Here is a 19,749-nt window from a genome sequence, read left to right as displayed (position 1 = left end):
AATAGGATCATACAGCAAACATTTAGACACAATCGTGGAGTGTACAAATAGTCTACATTCTTGTACATATCCTCAGAAATATTAAATGTGATGTACTTCAAGGTCCAGCTAGTCACAGTCTCACCTTTGTTCTGTTCCTATGTAAGGCTATGGCTTAAAAAGTGTATTGGGAACCAAGTAGTAAGGTGGGCAAGCGCACACATTCACTCTACCACACAGAAGCAGTTTGACCAAACATTGGTTACTAGACAAAGACTGGGATATTTAGACGGATATTCTACCTCCACTTTAACAATCCAAGATTTTCTGAAATCTAACTGAACCTGAAAATGTTTGTTGATTAATAATAATTATTAAACACATATCAAGCTTCATTAAGGAAGCCTGGTGCTTTAAAAAAAATAAAAAGCAAACAATCTTTACATAAATGTTAGCAGTATAGCACTTCCAGTAGAGGGGATCAGCCATGCATGTCTCTCTCACTTTAATGTAAGGAAAGGTGATCAGAGGATACAGCTTAAACACAGGTAGCAGATTTCTCATGCAACTAAAAGCATTCTAACATAAGCCCACCTTACAAACTTTTGGTAATCAAGATTTATGTAATGAGCAAATTACTCATCCTGACTTGCTCCAATGACATGCGAATTAAACTGAACAACTATAATAGTAATATCGTCCCTATACATCCTTGCCAACTCCTCTGGAAGGCTAAGCATTTTTGACAAACGTTCATGGTCTACAGCTCCAAACTCATTGTTGCCCACAGCATGTCGTATAAGGTGGGTGGCTGCATTCTGATCCTCAAATGCAGATGAAATTCTGGCCCTTCTCTCAGTAAGGAGTCCTTGCATTTGTCCTAAGGTGACCTTATATCCACCAACAGATATAGGCTGCTGATGGTGAACACCTGTTAGGTACTCTCCAACAATTCTTACCACATCTTGTCTATGCATTGTTTCCCAAAGGCCATCTGTAGCCAATATGAGAAATTTATCTTTAGGCCTTAACCTGTGATATATAACCTCAGGTTCAGCTGTTAAGTAAGGTGGACTGTGGTAGTTGGGTGGGATGAACTTAGTGTATTCATTGTCATTCAACTGATCTGGGCCAGATTCAACAACACGTTTTTGAAGATCAATGCTCCACTTGAACTTGACATCTCCAAATGCTCTGAAAGGCATCAAGAGCCCTAGAAGCCGGTCTTGCTTGACAACACTCTTTTCCTCCTTTGGGTGCTCTGACTTCAGGCGTTCTATCTCAGATTCATTCTGAGCATTATGATCATGGGACATAGTAACTGCAGACCAAGACCCATCTTCTTCCTGCACACCAAGCAAAGCCCTGCCATCACCTGTGTTGGCCACATGCAGGTCCAAACCATCAACATGGGCCACACATGCTGTAGCCCCCGAAAAGGCAACTCTTAACACCCAGTAATTCAGAAACGAGTTTGGATCTCCTACTTGCGCTTCCAGAGACAAATCATTATCAAGTCTTTTGAAGGAATTAATCAATGCCTCCTTAACATCAGTTGTCTCCCCTGTGTTTAGGTCAATCAACTCCTGCCAGTAGGTCCTCAAACTGTTGAAATATAGCTTGGAAGCCTCTTTGCTAAAATAATCATTAGGATGTTTGTGCCACTGCAATATGGGCAGCAGTGCCCGGCCACTTTCCACAGCATTTTCTATCTCAAGTAAAGTTTCCTGAGGTAGCAAAGCAACAGCAATGTAATAAAATAGTCTTTCGCTAACAGCTTGAGCACACGCACACCCTGCATGGCCATCAAACACACCAAGCAGCATCCCTCTGGTCTGTAAACATGTAGCTGCACTTCTCCGATCCTCGATTGGGGCATTTGCTGGCAACTGGTTACTATCAAAGCCAAGGATTGAACTTATGTTTTTTCCATCAAACTCTGGAACTTTAAAACTATATTCATTGGCCTTGAGTATACTGTTGACTTGCGGAGGAGTCAGGTAAAACCTCTGTGGAGTGGTAACATATTTCCTTGTTTGAACACAGTGTTCTCTGTGCTGGTGAAAAGGTGAAGGAAACTTAGCTTCTGATCCATAACAGAAGTGTTTAGGAGATGCCGGCCTTGGTAGGCAACAAAGTGGTTTATGGTGACAGTAACAAACAGAGCGGCATATCCTGCCAAGATCACAGTGTCTTATTAGAGGAAAAAGAAGCTGAGATGGTGCAGACATTGCATCAACCAGAAATGCAGGATTACAACTTCTGCCTGGGATACCTGCAGAATAACAAATATAAAAGTTACACATGTGTTGTATCAGCTACCTTCAAGCAGCCCTAGGTCATTTTAACAACCCACAAAAATGACATTATCTGGAGTAATGTTTTATTTCAGACCTAAACATTATTTGGCTACAGAGTTAGTCCAATAATAATTGTCAGTAACACTCATCTCTGTTATTCCCCAGTTCTGCGAATGAGGCAGGAATTGACAACATTCCTTGTCACCTTTTGACTCCTATTTACAGCTGCAGTTACCATGAAGTTTAAATATCAGATGTATTTAGTGGAACGCCCACTTTTTTGCTTTCTGCGGCTGTTATATTCCTATTGTCAACAGGGTACATAGCAACGTGTGCCAAGTAGGTTTTTGAAGCAGAAAAAGCAGCAACGTTTTGCATGTGGATTTCTAAGTATCGACTTACTAATAGTAAACCCATTCTTTGCTACAACCGAGTTTCCTTCCCTAGCCGGACTTCATCCGAAGCCAGCCTATTATCGCAAATAGAGGCATTTTGTACCTTTTTCAATAACGCATGACTTTTGGGCACACTTGCAGCATAAATATTTAGGCAATTATGTGACATGCTGAATGGCTGCCATGTTCTGATCTACAAGAGGCTTCCAAGCCGAGAAGAACTAGCTTTAGAAACAGCAGCGGATGGTAGGTAGGCAAGTAATCAGAAGACTAGAAATAAGTAGCAAAACATCCAGTAAAAATAATAAATATCCAACTAATGTATATATATTCCCTACAACTGTCCCTCTAACAGAGCTGCCCTTAACTGTGCTGCCCTTCTGCTAAAATTAGATGTTACCATACTCCAGCCCCACTCCTCCAGTTGTCTAACACAGAGTTGGATTGCAACCTCAAGACTTAAGGATAGAAGAACATTGCATGTTATACTTAGACCTATTTCTTAAATAGGCAGTATCTAATGTTTGTTTCCATGAATCGATTCTTCTCCTTCATTCTCCTAAATGACCAGAGTTATACATATGAATGTTGTGTGCATATCTATTGCTTTAACTGAAACACTGTGCACCCCACACACAACCCATCTGCCCTGCAATGCATTTCTGTGCAAAGCTCTGCAGCTTCCCAGGACCCTGACGCTGGCCCTGCCCCTTGCAGGTGGAAAGCATGAGAGTTTGTTAAACAGGCTAGCATAGAACAACCATGGACTGATTGCAATGGTTTTTAATCCTGAACTCTGCATGAGGAAAACGCTAGGGCTGCAACTAACGATTATTTTAATAATCGATTAGTTGGCCGATTATTTTTTCGATTAATCGGATTAAAAAAAACAAAACAATATGCAAACTTTATGTTAAAAAAGCAACTTAAAATTTACATTAACATTCTTATTTTGTTACGAGAACCCAAACGCAATATTTATCAAACTAGTTTTAATACCTTAACCACTCACTTTGCACCCTGCACCCAGCACTTTGCACCCAGTCTCCAACTCTGCCCTAACATTCTGCTCTGCCCCCACACTCACACCCTGCCCCCACACTCTGCCCTGCACCCAGCCCCAGTGGCGTCGGCAGGGGGGGGTCCAGAGGGGGCCATGGCCCCCCTACATTATGCTGTGCCCCCCAGTGTGCCCCCCCAATTGAAACGATATATTACCATGACCCGGCCCACTGCCGGGAAACCGGGACGTTTTCCGGTGTGCCGGCACATTGAGCTGAAATCGCAGCCGATGCGGCTGACAGTTTCAAAGCGGCTGTAAAACCGAAGCAGTAATCCAGCCGCTTTGAAACAGTCAGCCGCCAGCCGCTTAATGGCTTGCCGGCATGCCAATCACTGAGGCTCTTCGTCCCGCCCCTTTGAAGATGCACCGTGACGCTCACTTACGGAACAGATGCTCTGTGACAGGGAGCACGCTGTAGAAGAGCAAAAGCAGCGGTGTTAAGGCGGAAAAACGAAGACCTTCAAAAAAGTAATTATTTCATTTTAAAAAAATAGTTGAGTTGATAAGCAGAAGGAGGGACATTAACAAGGGGGGCTGCCTTGGGGAAATTAAATACAAAAAGATGGTGGCTGGCAGGCTGGGGACATAATTACACATCGGGGGGGTTAATACTGGGGGCCATTATAATAACCATTACAAGGGGCTGGTGCATCAATACACAAGGGAGGGGGGCTGGCTGGGGGCATCAAATAAATCAATACACAAGGGAGGGGGCCTGGCTGGGGGCATCAAATACATCAATACACAAAGGTGTATAGCAAAAATGCACAAAGGAGGGTGGCTGGGGGGGCACAAATACACAAGGGGCAATACACACAAACAACAGAGCAATGTGGAAAGCATTTTTTATACTAGTAGTAGTAGTATAATATAATAATAATATTAGTAGGTTATCCCATCCTGATGTGGGGGTCCATGTGGCAGCAGAGCCTGCCCTGGGGTATGTATTTGGGTGTCAGTGTGGGAGACCCTGTCCTGATATGAGTTTGGTCATCTGTTTCCTGGCACTTTACTTGCTGTAGGGTTCAATAGAACTTTGTAATTTTTATTTATCCAGACTTTGTGGTCACTTCAGAGGACAAAACTTTCTAGGCCTAGAAATCAGTGAGAGGAAAAGTAAAGGTTTTGTGTTATTTACTCTTATTTCAATCTGAATATATTATTAAAAAGGAAACGTAGATGTTGGTTCAGAGTTTGTGAAACTCAATTCTTGATTACAGTATACAGGACGCTATTCCCCTTTGGTTTCACAGGCCTTCACAGACCAAGTGCTATTCAGCTTAGTTATATGCAACTGTATGCATTTTGTTATCTGTGATGAGGTGTTCATTTGGTGATGCAGTTTGGTTCATTCTGTGATGGTTGTGTTGCATTAATTGCTAAAATATTTCGTTTTCAAGAATATTGTTAAGAATAATGCTATCACTGTTTTGTTGCGCTGAATAAAACTGGACTTTTTCATCTAAAAATTTTTGCAGTAGCAAATGTTTGATTCCATTATGTCTAATCTTAATTTTTTGGGGCCTTTTAACTTTTTTGATTTCTGGGATTTTAATAATGTGATAAAAAAGAATGATTTATAGTTGTTTGGATGTCAAATAGTGTGTAAAATTCTGTTGATCTGTATCGGCTAAGTTTCCATACATTATTTATGTATACCTGCAAGTACAGGTTTTTTTTTTGTCTAATTCAGTTGCATGTGCTGTTTCCATGTGTTGTTTATTTGATCTATACCTGAACTACAGGGTGTAAGTAAAAGAGCGGTATGGTTTAGTGAATGAGGGGACAAAGGGACTCTGGGGATGATTACAGGGGAAAGGACTTCTCAATGTCACGGTGCAGTCAGAAGGAAGGAAGACTGTACTGACTCTCACTGTCTTCCCCTGATCTGCAGTCAGTGTGGCAAATATATTTTTTCCGGCGTGGTAGCGGAGGGAGTGATTGCATGCAAGGGAGCGTTGAGCAGGGCCCAAGGAAATGCTTGGGTAGGGTCCAGTTTTTTCACTATAAAATATATTGGCAGCAGGGGCAAATATCTATATATGTTTTGGCCGCAGGGGCTAATATTTATATATTGACAGCAGGGTTTAATATTTATATATATTTGCGGCAGGGCCTAATATTAATATATTGGCTGCAGGGGCTAATATTAATATATATCGGAAACCGGACTAATAATATATACCGGCAGCAGGGTCTAATATTAATATATATCAGCAGCAGGAGTTAATATATATCGGAAGCAGGGGCTAGTTATATATATATATATATATATATATATATATATATATATATATATATATATATATATATATATATATATATATATATATATATATATATATGTTGGCAGCAGGAGCTAATATTAACATATATTGGCAGCAGGAGCTAATATTAATATTTATTGGCAGCAGGGTCTAGTATTTATAGTCATATTGGCAGCAGGGTCTAATATTTATATATATTGGCTGCAGGGGCTAATAATATATATCGGCAGTAGGGGCTAATAATATATATCGGCAGTAGGGGCTAATAATATATATCGGCAGTAGGGGCTAATATTAATATATGTTGGCAGCAGGGTATAATTTTTATGTATATCGGCAGCAGGGTATAATATAAGTATGTATCCGCAGCAGGGGCAAATAATATATATCGGAAGCAGGGTGTAATATTTATATATATTGTCAGCAGGGGTTAATATTAAAGAAAGAAAAACACTTTAGCTGTTATTTTGAAATCATATTTCAATCACGGTCTTTACTTCAAAGAGATAAGAGCATATTATGTAGTTAAAAATGCACGTCTAACGTGTGTGTATATATTATATATATTGTATATGTACCGTTTTATAATTGGCCCCCCTACTTTGGTCCCTGTGAAAGATGTGGTCCGAGTGGGTAATTTACGGAATATGAATGTAAATATCCAGACCCCATTAGCAAGAATAATTGAAGAACTAGGTTGGAATGATCCTTGGCGTTTAATGAATCCTGTTACACAAAGATTTTCATGTTTTTCCGCCTCGTATCAAACTGCATCTAGGATTGATTTAGTTTTATGTAATGATTTGGGGACTAGGTTTATTCATAAGATCGTATATGACTCGAGGACAATCTCAGATCATGTACCATTAGTGGTCGATTTGTTATTGGGGGAGGGGAGGAAGAATGAAGGGAAACCTTTTAGGTTCAATCCCCATTGGCTAACACTATTGGACACTAAAGAGAGGAATATTCATACCCTAAAAGAGTTTTGGGAGATAAATAGAACATCCGCAACTTTAGGGGTGGTCTGGGACACACTTAAAGCATTTTTGCGGGGGCTGCTCCTTAGAGATGTGGTCATAAAGAAACGAAGTTTCTTCCAAAAAGAGAAAGCTATAAGAGAGAAAGTTTTCAGTAGTGAAGCAAATTTTGCAAAAGATCCTTCAAGGGAGAATCATAAACAAATGAAAGAATTACAGGACCAACTTGCAGCTTTGATGATAGATAAGGCACAACACAAGTTATTTTTTAGAGGTCAAAGGAACTTTGTAGAAGGGGGTAGGCCGGGGAAATTGTTAGCAAACTTGGTAAAGGCCCAGAAAGATAAAAGCGATATCTTGGCAATTGAAGAGGAAGATGGTAGGGTGGTAAGGGAACTAGGGCTGCAACTAACGATTATTTTCATAATCGATTAGTTGGCCGATTATTTTTTTTCGATTAATCGGATAAAAAAAATGAATGTAAATTTTTCATTTATTTAAAATAATTTAATAAACAAATGATGTTAAATACAAACAGCAGAATAAAAAAAAACTTTGATAAAATACATTTCTTGTCTTTATTTCCCAACCAGCCCCCCCCCAATTTATGCACATTTGAGCCCAGGCTTGCCACGCTGCCCCCCACATATGCCACTCCACGCTGCCCCCCACATATGCCACTCCACGCTGCCCCCCACATATGCCACCCCACGCTGCCCCCCACATATGCCACCCCACGCTGCCCCCCACATATACCACTCCACGCTGCCCCCCACATATACCACTCCACGCTGCCCCCCACATATGCCACTCCACGCTGCCTCCCACATATACCACTCCACGCTGCCTCCCACATATGCCACTCCACCCCCACATATGCCACTGTGCCTGATACGCCTTATACCCCTGATACACTACTCCATCCTCCCCAGACATGCCACACTGCCTCCCAGACATGCCACGCTGCCCTCCCCACATATGCCACTCCAGTCTACCCCCAGATATGCCACTGTGGCCCCAGATATGCCTTATACACCCTGATACACCACTCCGTCCTCCCCAGACATGCCACACTGCCCTCCCCACATATGCCTTATTTAATGTATATGCCTTATACCCCCAGATATGTCACTCCGTCCTCCCCTGATATGCCTTATACCCCCCAGATATCTCATAGTCCCCTCATAGAGTCACAGACCTGTTCGCATCACACTGACACCATACTTTTTTAAATAAGTACTGGGTTAATCTTCACTGCCCCCAGGATTTAGATTCCCCTTAGTTTGCCCCCCCCCTTTATCTCTAACTGCACCTTAAGTTAACTTTATTAAATTAATCAAATTAACCCTCAGTCCTCATCATTAAATTAACCCTAAACACCCCATTAACCATAGCTGCTCCTAAATTAACTCTAAATACCCCTTTAAAACAACTACCCTAAATTAACCCTAAACACCCCATTAACCATAACTGCCCCTAAATTAACCCTAAACACCCCATTAACCATAACTGCCCCTAAATTAACCCCCACCTCCCCTAACTTTCAGCAGCCCAAATATTAATTTTATACTTACAGTTAGATGAGTGTCACAGCCATGTGGTTCTGGCCTTCTGGGAGAAGGAAGGGGGCGGGGCCAGTTGTCACAGTGATTACAGGGAGGGACTGGTAAGTAGGAGCTGCTGCTGCGAGTCAGACTAAACGGATTATATAATGAGGGGTATTTTTCAGAGCGTTTGCTCGGAAAAAACCCTCATTTTATAATCGATAATAATCGATTCAACTAATCGATAATGAAATTCGTTGGCAACGAATTTCATTATCGATTATTATCGATTAGTTGTTGCAGCCCTAAAGGGAACCAAGTAAAGTACAGGCAGCAGTTGTTAATTTTTTTTCTAAGCTTTATCAAGCAGACCCAGTAGTAAATGAGGGTGATATAGTGGATTATTTAAAGGAGTGTGCTTTACCTACGATCACGGAAGAACAGGATGTATTAGAAAGGGAAATTACGGTGGATGAGATGAGGGATGCACTTTTCTCTTGTGCATCCTCCTCCGCCCCAGGAGGGGACGGTCTCCCTTTTGGGATTTATCAGGAATACGCAGGTGCTCTCTTACCTATGTTATGCTCAGTTTTTACTGAAGGTCTGAAAGAAAAGCAGCTACCAAGCTCTATGCTGGAAGCAGTAATTATTCTTATTCTTAAAAAAGATAAAAATCCAGCAAAAGTGGATTCATATCGGCCGATTTCCTTACTTAACACAGATGTGAAAATCCTAGCTAAAGTGCTAGCTAGAAGATTGGCAAGGTGTGTGTGGGATCTGATTGGAGAAGATCAGACAGGGTTTGTACCAGGAAGATTATTACATTCTAATCTCGAAAGAGTTTTTGCCAACCTCCAGCTGGGCAGGAACTCTTCCCACTCCATCCTATCTTTGGATGCCATGAAGGCATTTGATAGGGTGGAATGGAGTTTTTTATGGCATACGTTAACAGCTTTTGGTTTTGGAGAGGGTTTCTTGAGTTGGATACAACTTATGTATAGTTCTCCAGTAGCAAGGATAAACTTAAATGGTAAGCTTTCCGACATTTTTTCGTTAAGTCGAGGAACCCGGCAGGGATGTCCACTTTCCCCCCTCTTATTTATATTATATATTGAACCCCTAGCTCTTAGTATTAGGAAGAATCATCAAATAAGAGGATTTGGGATAAAAGGTAATGAAGATAAACTGCTGTTATATGCGGATGATCTATTATTGTTTCTGGAAGATACTGAAAAAATGCTCCCAATAGTGATAGACACGGTTGATAACTTCGGTAGTCTTTCGGGTCTTAAAATTAATTGGGATAAATCAACACTTCTTCCATTGAATCCAGCAAGCAGCCCCAAGGTCCAGGGGGTTAAGATTTTGAGTCAGGGGGATCCTGTGGAATATTTGGGGATTAAAATTTCGAGTAAAGTCGATCTTTTTGTGAAGCAGAATCTTATCCCATTAGGTATAAAGATACAAAAAAAGGCGGAGATTTGGGCTAAACTCCCATTATCGTTGGCAGATAGAGTGAGTTTAGTGAAGATGATTGTTCTCCCGCAGGTTTTGTTTGTTTTGTCTGCCTCACCAGTGTGGATTCCGGATAAATGGTTTAGAGGGCTAGAAGCTGCACTGAGCAAACTTTTGTGGGGAAGAGGAAGAGTGCGTATGAAATATGCCAAGCTTACATCACCCGAGGGTGAGGGTGGTTGGGCATTACCCCATTTCAAATTATACTTTCTAGCTACGAAGATTCAGAATTTGAGGTTAGACGAATATGGAAGATTAATACGGTTTCTTTTAGAAACTAGTGGGACCTCTAACCCCATTGAAATGTTGGAGATGGATTTACAAGTGGATGGGGAGGTTGGTTATACAACTTTGGTGAAATTATATAGGAAAGTATGGCAAGAAACTAAACGTATTTGTAAAATTGAGGGAAGTTTACCCCATACACGTATATGGCACAATTTAAAATTCAAGGAGTTTCACAAGGGTTTAGGGAGAGACTTTTGGATTAAAAAAGGTATTAATTTTGTTGGTCAGTTGTTTACTACTGGCCATATTAAGGGCTTTGATGAGCTTAAATTTGAATATGGTTTGGATAATGGTCATAAATTTTGGTACAATCAATTATTACATGCATATAATTACACGGAAAATAAGAAGTTTTTTGTACTTGAGACACATGATTTGTTTGAATTTTTACAGATAAGGACTATAGGGAAAAAGACACTTATTATTTATAAAATGTTGCTTGGAGAAATGGATATAAGGTTCCGAGATAAGATTAAAAGGAGGTGGGAAGAGGAGATCGGGGCTATTGACGAGGCCTCATGGAACCGTATTCTAATTAACACAGGGTGTTGCACTTTAAATAAACAATATCAATTCACTCAACTTAAAATTATTTATCGGCTATACTACTCTCCGCATCAGCTATGGAAGATTAATTGTAGAGACAATTCAGATTGTCCCAGATGTGGGGCCCTTAATGCGGGTTTATTGCACTTATGGTTTCTTCAAGAAAATCTTTTTTTTAGGGAGATTATTGATTTTGAGGAAATGGTTTAATAAAGGAGCCCCCGCACTACCCCAGTGGTTAAATTTGATTGACCAAATTAAAAAATATGAACAATATAGAAGTGGAGAATCCAAAAATAAAAAGAGGGACTTCCAATTTACTTGGGGTCTATGGTGATATATAATTATTTATTTATTTTTTTTATTTATTTATTTTTTTTTTTCCTTGCAGACACAGGGCGGGTTGGGAGGGAGGTTAAAAAAAAAAAAAAAAATTAAAAAAGAAAGAAAAAACACTTTAGCTGTTATTTTGAAATCATATTTCTATCACGGTCTTTACTTCAAAGAGATAAGAGCATATTATGTAGTTAAAAATGCACGTCTAACGTGTGTGTATATATTATATATATTGTATATGTACCGTTTTATAATTGGCCCCCCTACTTTGGTCCCTGGCCCCCCATGTGCCCCCCCTAAATATGAAAGCTGGAGACGCCACTGCCCAGCCCTGCACCCACACTCACACCCTGCACCCACACTCACACCCTGCATCCCCACCCCCACTCTGCCCTGCACCCAGTCTCCTGCCCTGCACCCAGTCTCCTACCCTGGCCTGCCCCCCCACCCCCACTCTGCCCTGCACCCACACCCTACCCTGCATCCCCTGAAACCCCACCCCGCCGTGGACCCCCCCCACTCCGCCGTGGACCCACACATTCGCACATAGACATAAAGAATACTTACCTCCGCTACGTACTCGTTCCACTTTCAACCTTCAAGTTTAAAACTTTATTGAACTCTTCATTGAAGCGCGTCACATCCGTCACGTAGCTAAAAGAAGGCGGAAACTGCAGAGCGTGTAGCAGAAGCGAGGAACGCTCGCGGAGGTAAGTAAAAGGAGCCGAGTGCTCCAACAACGAATCGATCACTCGATAACGGAAATCATCAACTATTTCCGTTATCGATTATTATCGATTTTATCGATTCGTTGTTTCAGCCCTAGAAAACGCACTAGAAACGTGCAGTCCCAATGCCAGCAACTGCCAGCGACAAAACTAAAAAGTAAGGGGTTGGAACAGTCTTATTGTTCTACAGAAGCTTGGCAAAAACCATGCGTGGATTGATGAGGCATGATATGTTTGAATGCGCTATGCCACTCCAGATGGCGGTAAGTAATAGATGGCATTGGTGGGCAAAATTCTAATGCTCATTATAAATGTTACTAGTGTTTCTATAGGAAGAACAGCTCTAATAAAGCCACCCATGCAACATAAAAACACACTTCTAAAATGCATTATGAAGTCACGCAGCCCTGTATAGCCCCTGGGTTTATTATCAATAAATAAGCACTGAATTAGAATGTGTGCACTCGAGTTATCCTGGCAGGGTTCACTAGCTCCCCCACTTGGAAGGAGATGCAGCCCCCCCCCATAAATGCCCTGTGTTTACCTTTGTTCCTTTTGGTAGAATGCATACTTCTCATACTTTGGTAGAGTACTTTAATAACCACTTACTATGGTAGAGGTGTCAAACTATCCCTTTAAAGAGACCTTGGACTTGTCTTAGATTAAGGAAAGCCGTATGCCTATCCAATGCATGTTTAAATCCCCTAGTGTATCAATACAATAATGGTTTCTTATAAAGTTCAGTGACGGACTTAGTAGATAGTTGTGAAAAAGTGGTTTTATCAAAATAGCACCCAATGGAGTGGTGCAACCAGAAGAAATGTTACTATGGGGATAAAAAGGGAAAACAAAGCACAACCAAGTCTAGATAGCCTGGTTGGTCAGTAAGCTATACGAGAAACTAACTACATAACATAAAAAGGTACAGCTTTATAACAACATCATCGTGTTTAAAGCATTTTAAAGAGGAGACGACTGGTGTACTGGGAAACGTACACAATAGTGTCCCAAAATACTTAAGTACTGGTGAAGCAGCCCAAGAGAGGATGAAGGCTACACCATGGAAAGGGCATTTATACGGGACTCCGGAAAAGTGTGAAGTTTAATGCTGATGCCTGCCTTAACAGTTCTAACGCACAATGCATTTTCATAGCAACCGGTCGGAATAAAGCCTTCAGAAAGCACACAGCATTCCTGACTAAACACTATGGCAACAAGGTTCTGCATGCCAGGGTGGAAAGTCATGTGACTCCAGCACCCAAGGGAGAAAACAAAATGGGCATCCCTACACAAGAGATGCAACTGTGGTGAAGATTCAGTTCATCAGAATCCAGTGGCTCTCATGGCGTTTAGCCACAGAACCGCTCCGATCCGCATGTTTAACCCTTACCTGTGCTTGTCACTAGCCATGGGGCTAAAAACCATCCCCAATGCGGGCCACTAGTTTTAGAGGCTGTGGGGCTTTACCGACACTTTGTTGTGACTTCTTGGTATCTATGTAACTGAATCGTTTAAAATAATGTATTTTATTTACAGAAATTAATTTATAAACATATTTCCTGCTGGGATCTGCTCGGACCCACCCAACATTTTCAGATGCTAGATGAGGGACTGGGAGTATGAGGGGTAATACAGTCCCTCATACACGGAGGGGATGCCAGCAGCCTAATATGGATTCATATGGAATGCGCCTTAAAGTGCGCAAAACCACAGCAATATACTACACACCCTACCGGCAGTGAAAGGGTGGCTATGAGAGAGCCTCCTTGCTCAATAGGCCCCGCTAGCGGTGTGTGTCGGGGTGCCGGCCCCCAGGCCCAGCTACAAGATGTACGGAAAAGAATACATACCGATCCGCCTGGGCCCGCGACACACACACATTCTCCAGTCACCAAAAGCTGCGGACATCCACTACCGGTGGACACGACACACCAAGGCGGAAAAGACAGGGGAATAATCCGACATGAGACGGAAAGACAGACAGAAAAGCAGCAGGAAAGGATCGGACAGACCTGAGGGGGAAGTCAGCGTGTGGAGAAAGATTGTACCTGCCGCCCTCCTCTAGCGCATCCCGCAGCAAATACCCGCGCTCTCCCGTCCTGAGGGCTGCAGCACCGAGTTTCGGCCAAGAACGGAGCGCCGTGACGTCTGAAAGGCCGTCCTTCCAACAATAAGGACGCCCTGTGAGGCCGGAGCAAGCGACCCCCGTAAACCTAGCACACAGATCAATAGGCGACTGCTGAGACCACGCTGTGGCGTCAGAACGATCGGCCACCCTTCTGGAGAGACCCGCTCTGCAAACTGCAGCATAATCCGTCACAGCCCCGCCCCGCCGTCTGAAGAAAATATGCGCGATCCTGATTCGCTGCCGTGGAAACACCTTTTCCCGCCTCCACTCTTTGAAGGGGGATTGTATTTGCCAAGTGCCAACTGGCCCCTGACAGCAAAAGGAAAACGAAAATGATTACGCGAGATGGGAGTTATGCCCTCTGTCTGACCACCACCTTCTAACATTTTCTCCAGTACTAACCCCTAACAAAACAACATTGCAGCGCTCACCTCATGTTTTTAGGCCAATATAATACCCCAACCCAACTGTACTCACTGGAACCTCTCTTACCTTCCCTATTAACCCTTTCCTGTTCAGACGCAGCAGATTCTTTTTATAATAATACACTTGCCTCATCTCTCGACAGCATAGCTCCAGTTACTGTAAGTTACCCTTGACCAGTGGCGTCTCCAGCTTTCATATTTAGAGGGGGCACATGGGGGGCCAGGGACCAAAGTAGGGGGGCCAATTATAAAACGGTACATATACACTATATATATATATATATATACACACACACGTTAGACGTGCATTTTTAACTACATAATATGCACTTATCTCTTTGAAGTTAGCCCCTGCTGCCGATATATAGAAATATTACACCCTGCTTCTGATATATATTAATATTAACCCCTGCTGGGGATATATGTTGATATTAGCCCCTGCTGGGGATATATGTTGATATTAGCCCCTACTGCCAATATATATTATTAGTCACTGCAGCCAATATATATAATTAGCCCCTGCAGCCAATATATATTAATATTAACCCCTGCTGCCGATATGAATATAAATACTAGACCCTGCTGCCAATATATGTTAATATTAGCTCCTGCTGCCAATATATGTTAATATTAGCTCCTGCTGCCAATATATATTAGCCCCTGCTGCCAATATATATATTAATATTAGCCCCTGCTGCTGGTATATATTAATATTGGACCCTGCTGCCGATATATATTAATATTAGACCCTGCTGCCGATATATATAGTATTGGTCCCTGCTTCCTATATATATTAATATTAGCCCCTGCAGCCAATATATATATATTAATATTAGACCCTGTTGCCAATATATAAATATTAGCCCCTGCTGCCAAAACATATATAAATATTTGCCCCTGCTGCCAATATATTTTATAGTGAAAAAATATCCAAGCATTTCCTTGGGCCCCGCTCAACGCTTCCTTGCATGCAATCACTCCCTCCGCTACCACAACAAAAAAAAGAAATATTTCCCACACTGACTGCAGATCAGGGAAAGACCGTGAGAGTCAGTCCTGCACCGTGACATTGAGAGGTCCTCTCCCCTGTAATCATCCCCAGAGTCCCTTTATCCCCTCATTCACTAAACCATACCGCTCTTTTACTTACACCCTGTAGTTCAGGTATAGATCAAATAAACAACACATGGAAACAGCACATGCAACTAAATGAGATATAAAAAAAACAACTTGTATTTGCAGGTATACATAAATAATGTATGGAAACATAGCATTGCAGTTATAAACCAACAGAACACACAAACCCAGCATTGCAGCTATAGATCAACTGGAAATCACATGTACACTCAGCACTGAAGGTATAGATCAAATAAACAACACATGGAAACAGCACTCCAGGTATTGATCAACTGAATAAGACATACAAATCCTATATTTGCAGGTAAACATAAATAATGTATGGAAATATAGCCGATACAGATGAACAGAATGACACAAAACCCAGCTTTGCAGGTATATATCAATTGGAAATTACATATAAACTCTGCATTAAAGGTATAGATAAAACACCCTAAATTACAGGCATAGATCACTGGTCACACACCCCAAAGCCAGCCCTGGTGTCCACACTGCCCACATAAAACCCGACCAGCACCCAAATTACATATTGTGTCAACTTTGTCCCCAAACAGCTGAACGTACGCCAAGTTTGTCCCATAAACACCTCTCCCTCCTAATCTATCCTATCTACCCCCTCTCCCTCCCAATCTATCCTATCTACCCCCTCTTCCTCCCTATCTACCACCTCTGCCTCCCTATATACCTACTCTCCCTCCCAATCTATCCTATGTACCCCCTCTCCCTCCCAATCTATCCCATCTACCCCCTCTCCCTCCCAATCTATCCCATCTACCCCCTCTCCCTCCCAATCTATCCCATCTACCCCCTCTCCCTCCCTATCTATCTCATCTACCCCATCTCCCTCCCAATCTATCCCATCTACCCCCATCTCCCTCCCTATCTATCATATCTATCCCATCTACCCCCTCTCCCTCCCAATCTATCCTATCTATCCCCTCTCCCTCCCAATCTATACCTATCTACCTCTTCTGACTCTCTAACCCCCTCCTAACTTTCTACCCCCCTTTGAAGTTCACTTACCTTGGGCTTGTCCAGCGGTGAGATCGCGAGGTCTCTGTATCCCTGGTTCTGCAGTGTGCGCGGCTTCACTGCCGGGCGCCGGATATGACGACATATACCGGCGCCCGGCTTGAAATGCCGGCACTGCGACCAAGGCAGAGGCCTCGCGGTCGCGGAGAAGAGTGAGAGGCGCCGAACGGTTGCTGAGAACTTAATCCTCAGCAACCGCTCGGCGCCTCTCTTTCTCTCCTCCGGGTCTATTAAAAAAAAAAGCCGGCGTTTCAATTGGGGGGGCACACCGGGGGGCACAGCATGATGTTGGGGGGGCCATGGCCCCCTCTGGCCCCCCCCTGCCGACGCCACTGCCCTTGACAACTAAAAAACACCAACCATGGCATACCAAAATCACACGCTTTCTTTAGAAGTGCTGCCACACGGCTGGATGCTACGTCAGAAAATCCAAATCCAGCAAAGACTTTACTCACTACAAATTCTTGTTTTGCACCTACAACTCTGCCCTCTCTCTCACTAAACAACTCTGCTTCTCCACTCTTATAGTCTCCCTTTGTTCCAACCGGCGGTGCCTTTTTTTTTACCTTCAACTACCTTATCTGTCCCTCCATACCCACACCACAAACCTCTCTCACTGACCAAGATCTTGCTACCTACATCAATGACATGATCGAAACTATTACACAAGACCTCTCTTCTTTGCAACCCCCTCCTACACCACCCACCGTCACTCCACCTGGTCACCCTATACCAGATGCCTTTTCCCCTACAACTGAAGAAGAAGAGCTCCCAACTGACCCCATACCATTACATCCCGCAAAGTCTCTATCCCCATCCCTTGTTCTATCACTAACACCTATTTAATCTTTTTCCTTCATCTGGAACTGTACCAACAACCTTCAAGCATGCGTTAATCACACCTATTCTAAAAAATCCTTCTTTAGATCCCATTTGTCAGACTAACTACCGGCCTATCTCTCTGCTTCCTTTTACCTCTAAGTTGCATGAACGGATTGTGTACAATTGTCTTACTAACTTCTCTCTACTGAAACGGCTCTAACAAAAGTCTCCAATGACTTGCTCTCTGCCAAAGCAAATGGCCACTTCTCCATTCTAATACAATTGGATCTCTCTGCTGCTTTTGATACTGTTGATCACCACCTTCTTTTTGACTCACTTGCTTCTACGGGCATTTGAGATACAACTCTCTCCTGAATCTGTTCATATCTGTCTAATCGTTCCTTCTCTGTCAGCTTCTCTGGCAAGACATCATCACCTTGTCCACTTTCGGTTGGTGTGCCCAAGGTTCTCTCTTTATACTTCATCTCTTGGCAAACTAATCAACTCATTTGGCCTCCAGTATCATCTATATGCAGATGATACCCAAATCTACATGTCTTCTCCTGATCTCTCTCTCTGTCTCTCATGTCCCTTATTACCAACTGGAAGGTTCCCCTCATGGTGACATCAGTGAGAAATTATTTTTACATGTTACCATTTGAACTATTTTTTTTTTACATTTATATTACTAATCACATTGTGATTAGAAAGCTGGGCTCCATTGACGAGCATGCTTTAATGCAGTACCTGTATTCAACCTGCAAGGGGAGTCAGAGTTCTCAGGGGGGTCTGGATAGACCCTCTTGGAAACTTTTTCAACTTCCTTATGTTTTTTAAAGGACGCGCTGCCATCAGCTTTCTGATCGCTTTCTGCACCCGTTTAAAGCCATGGCGGTCCTGGCATGTCAGCTGTTGCTAACTGGATGTTAGTGCACGACGTGTCCGGACCGTCTATTGTTAACAAGGGGTTAACAACCTCACATACAATTAATTGTATGTATTGTTGATGTACACTGTCATTCAAAAGTTTGGGGTCACTTACAAATGGCCATGTTTTTGACTATTACGCTTTTGTCTATTAAAATAACATGAAATGGATAAGAAATACAGGGCAGACTTTGTTAATGTTGTAAATCACTATTGTAGCTGGAAATGGCTTATTTTTAATGGAAAATCGTCATAGCTGTCAGAGGTCCTTTATCACTCCCATCACTCTTGTGTTGCAATGGCACATTGTGTTCACTAATCCAAGTTTAAAAGGCTAATTGATCGTTAGAAAACCGTTTTGAAATTGTTACAGCTGGAAATTTCCTTGTTTTCCACGAAAACAGCTAAGTGAACCCAAACTTTTGAACGGCGGCATGTGTATATTTTTTAATTCCAAAAACATCAATGTTTTTTTGCATGCGATTCCCTTCTTGTGTGCTTGTGGTTATTGTCTGTCCCACGCTGTTCAGTACTGCTGTGTATTCCATCCCCAGATCTTTTTGGAACCTAGCAATGTCCCTGTGTCTGCACATTGTGTGTATTGTATACAGCATGTGTGGTATAATAACTTTACATGTATCCTTCCCTTTAAAAAGTCTCTACAGTGCAATAAAATGAAATGTGAAGGTCATGTTGACATGCTATTTATAGAAAGTAGCTGGTGAATAACTAGTTTTAATCAGACATGACAGGAGCCAGCAGGAATCCACGTGTGTCCTTCTTTCTGTTACACTAACTTATTGCTATCGCTTTCCTGGTTCATGTTACCGCTGAGCATTCTTTTTACCATCTCAACCTACTGATTTACTAGTAATACGTATATTACAAGGCTCTGGGCATGTTCACCAAAGAGACAAACACCTTGATTCACTCTACATTATGAAATCCAACAGCAGAGAGCTTCTGCTGCAAGAAGAGATTGGCTGGCGCTGCATAATACAGTTAAACCAGTAAAAGTTCTTTAAAGTAAAGCCCTTTATACAGGGCCAGCTCAACCATTCTTACTGGAAAAACTTTCTAGTGTTGGCTCTTTTGTAAGGAATAGTGAATGGAGGCAGTTGAAACTGCAACTTTTCTGTCAACTGTGCTGCCACCTTTCCCTTTAGTGAATAAACCCCAGAGATTTTGCTGCATTACATAACATTTTATGTACACTACAATTCAAACATTTCATTGTTTTTTAAAGATAAGCAAAATTTGTCCATTAAAATATGAAATAGATTAGAAATACAGTGCAGACATTGGTATTGTTGTAAATGACTATTGCAGCTGGAAAT

At 42.1% G+C, this 19,749-nt stretch overlaps 1 pseudogene; it reads right to left on the bottom strand.

Moving 5' to 3' along the window:
* Window positions 1-614: 614 nt before the first annotated feature.
* LOC149305548 (pyruvate dehydrogenase [acetyl-transferring]-phosphatase 1, mitochondrial pseudogene) lies at window positions 615-2,210 on the bottom strand (annotated as a pseudogene).
* Window positions 2,211-19,749: the final 17,539 nt, after the last annotated feature.

Source organism: Sceloporus occidentalis, unplaced genomic scaffold (genome assembly GCF_023333645.1).
Source record: "Sceloporus occidentalis isolate IW3139 unplaced genomic scaffold, rSceOcc1.0.p SCAF_11, whole genome shotgun sequence".
Lineage (NCBI taxonomy): Eukaryota > Metazoa > Chordata > Lepidosauria > Squamata > Phrynosomatidae > Sceloporus > Sceloporus occidentalis.
Note: the sequence above shows the minus strand (reverse complement) of the source record. Positions and strands in the feature narration are given on the sequence as shown.